Consider the following 4023-nt stretch of genomic DNA (forward strand, 5'->3'; position numbering starts at 1 on the left):
ACTTCTACTGGAATTGCATAACACATTGAAGGATAAACTGAATATAGCTGCAACATCAGAGATAACAGAAAATCCCAGGACAAGTTAAGAACAGCTTTTGATATGCCATTATAGGTTTCAAACCCTTGTGTCTGAGCCTGATATCATTTCCATTTTAGGCTCAGCACTTTGATAGCAGTGCAAGATTTACTGAAAGTAGGAAGCATTTTTTGTTAAACTTCCCTTAGTTTCATTAATAAAATATTTTTTGTTCTTTCCAAGCAGTATGTTCCCTGGGATCTGAGAAACCCTGCAGCTGTGATTCTATGAGGAAACACTTTTTCTTTTTCCATTACATACTCCTGATTGCACTGATTCCTGGTGATTAAAATTGTAACATTCATTTAGTTCTGAGTAAAACAAGTTGCATTTTCTCAATGAGGAATCAGAAGGAAGTAAAGAGCATGCCATGTCTAGTTGTTAGGATCCTTTCTGTTTTGTTCCAGGGCAATCACTTTCCTGAGGCTTTCCTGACCTCCCTTTTCCCAACATCCCCCAGGTAGTTGGTGGCTCCATCTAGCATTCTCCACTATTTGCTCTGAGACTTCCTGGGGTCATCTTGTCCACACAGTGCTCCTCTAGGGCAAGGACTGTGACTGCTCATTTGCACACACCCAGGTCAATTCATTGCATGAACAAAGAGTTAATTAACTGAAAGAACAGCCCACTAGCTTCAGACTTTCCAAGTTCCAGCCCTGCCTTTGCTCCATTTATAAGAAGGCAAGGAAAAGTGTTCTACCTCCTTAGTGGCTGACCCTCTTGCATGTCTTCCACTGCAGAATTTGAGGAATACCCATCAGGTTTCCTTCTAGCTGTAAAAGTCTCTATCCCAAAAATCAGACTGTTCTCATTTATACCTTATGGTCCACCTGCTGCACCGGCTATGAGAACATAGAACAGCCTGCTTTTCCTGGGATAAATGTCTTCCTCCTAACCTTCCTTGACAGCTTAGTTCTGACATAGTGTCCTGCACACATATACACTGGCATGCAACTTGTCGAGTGTTCGACTATGGTGTTTTCTACTCAATCAAAATAACAGCACAATGTTGCTTAACAATCTGTCATTCAACAAACAATTGTTGATACCCATGGCTCAATATTGAGGTGCTGTGCACAGTGAGCAGACTCCCGTATGAATAACACATGGTTCTTTTGACAATGAGGATGAAAATTAATGATTAAAGCACTGATTCTTATATGACACTAAAAGCACAACCAATAAAAGAAACAATATGTAAATTCAACCTCATCAAATTTTAAGACTTTGTGAACAAAAGGACCTTATAAAAACAGTGAAAAGACAACCTACAGAATGAGAAACTATAGTTACAAACCATATATTGGGTAAGGGCTTAATTATGTTTCAAATCTACACAGAATTTTAACACATAACAACAAAGAGGCAAACAGCTCAATTTAAAAATGCACAAAGGCCATTAATAGACATTTTTCCAAAGAAGATACAAATGGCCAGTAAGCATGTGAAAAGATGTTCATCATTAGCCATTAGGGAAATGAAGATCAAAACCACCATGAGCTACCACTTCACACCCATAAGGATAGTTTTTATTTAGTAAATGGAAAATAACAAACATTGAGGAGGCTGCAGAGAAGTTGGATCGTAGTGCATTGTTGGTGGGAACGGTGCAGCCACTTTGAAAAGCAATATGGCGGTTCCTCCAAAAGATAAATATAGGATTACAATATGACCTAGCAATTTCACTTATATACCCAAAGAAAGTGAAAACAAGGTCACAAATAGATACTTGTACACTAACGTTTATAGCAGTCTTGTTCACAATGGTCCAAAGGTGGAAAGAACTCAAGTGTTTATAAAAAAATGAATGGATAAACAAAATGTTTTACATACACATAATAGAATATTATTCAGCCATAAGAAAGAATGAAATTCTGAGACATGCAGCAACATGGAAGAACCCTGAAAGTATTATGGTCAGTGAAATAAGCAAGACACAAAAGGACATATGTTATATGACATCATTTAAAAGAGATGTTTAGACATAGCGAAAGTGCTGAGGCAGAAAGTAGATTAAAGTTTACCAGGGGATGGAGGGAGAATGGGAAGTGTATGTTTGTTGGATATGGATTTTTCATAAATAAAATTAGTTCTAAAAATTTAGGCTGATTCTTGCTGCCTAAATTTGCAGTATTCGAATCACTCACTGATTCAAGGGAAAAAAATCTCACTAATGTGCTGCTGAATGCACCAGGTAAGCTGAGGGAGTTACCATCATTTTTTTTCATTCAACCACAAGAATATCATCTCCATGACCACAGGGTCTTGGTCTTGTTCCTGTCTATACCTCCTATGCCTGGAACAGGGTCTGGCACAGAGTTATCATAATAAATGTCTGTTGAAAGAAAGAATTTTGAATTCACTCAGTATCCACTCAGTTCACCTTGCATTAAAGTCCTGTGACAGGCTCTGTGACATGTAAATTGATGCACATGGTCCGTGCACACTGGACACTCTAGACATGATGGTAAGAATGCAGTCTCTGGAGTCAGATCCCTCGGGTTCCAATTGCAATCCCCAAACTCACCAGTGGCGTAACTTTGGATGCGTTTCATAACATCTCTGACCTCTAGTTTTTACGTTTGTCACATGAGAGTGCGTATCCATAAATCTACTCCCCCTAGTACTGTGTGACGGTTAAATTATCCAATGTACGGTCAGCACTTATAGCACAATGCCTGTGCATAACAAACAACTGCCCTCATTTGATACTCTTTATCATTTAACAGAATTCTCTTCTGAATTAACTCGTGTCTCTAAAACTATGTGAAATTACGTCGGAAGATGGAAATTTCAAATGTTCTTATATCTAGGACATAGCAAAATGCCTACAGTATTGCAAATTACAATGGAATTCACTATAACAACAAAAAACACCACCTCAGGAAATTTGATTTCCAGTAGTTGCAGCTTGGCAGCAATTCCCTCTTCATCCTTGCTTCGCTTTCCTTGCAAATATCTTACAATCATACAGGCAGCATAAAGTCATTCCCCTTTCTTCAGAAGCATGGATGGAAACAAAGATTCAGCAATCTGTGAGAGGTGAAAGGAAGAGAGATGAACATGTTCATGAAACCCCTGCCTAGAGAGTAACAGAAAACAAACTGAAGAGCCCTGTAGCAAGAAACCCATGACACTGCTACAGGTGTTTTCATTTTATCAGCATTCCTTGGGTACTTTTATCTTCAGATCTAAGTTGTCAGTGAAAGCTGAGAGGAAAACAATGTGCCTGTAAACCAAAAAAAGACACTTTATTCATTGCTGCCCATGAGAAGAGATTAAAATAAACCTTTCTAGTGGAACTCTGTCTTCCTCTTGTCTCACTTGGAAACAAAGACTTTTAAACAAGTTTTAAAATTGATGTATATGTTACAATAACTCCATTATATTTTATAAAAACACATTTTTGTGATATCTTTAAGTGTTTGTAAATGTAAACAGGCAGCAGAAATGAAAGGACTGAGCTGTCAAAATGTTAACACAATGTCAGATGGGTAGATGTGCAGTTTTGGGAGACAGACTGTGATACCTGCTGTCAGAGTGTTGCCATTGTAAAATTCAGAACCTATGGCTGCTGCCCAGGCTTTAAGTCCTTGTTTCTCCCAATCATTGATTGTGGTTAGGTTAGAAATCCCACAGGCTTCAATATGAGCTCATTATTAGAGGGATAAAGTTCAGTCATTTACTGAAAGGGCAAAGTAACTGCTCTATTTTCTTCTTGCTCACCTAAATCAAAAATGGATTTTGTGCCAACATTAGAGATCAATTTTGATGATATGTGGAGATTAAAATTCCCAGTACATGTATTCAAGAATAGAAGCATTAAAGCCAAAGTAACACTCAAGTTCATGTTGTGGAGCTGATGTTCCACCTACCTAAATGACCCACTCATACTTTAAAATGCTTCCTGAATTTTCATGCTAATTAAGTGGCGTGTAAGATTTT

Source organism: Tamandua tetradactyla, chromosome X (genome assembly GCF_023851605.1).
Source record: "Tamandua tetradactyla isolate mTamTet1 chromosome X, mTamTet1.pri, whole genome shotgun sequence".
Taxonomy (NCBI): Eukaryota; Metazoa; Chordata; class Mammalia; order Pilosa; family Myrmecophagidae; genus Tamandua; species Tamandua tetradactyla.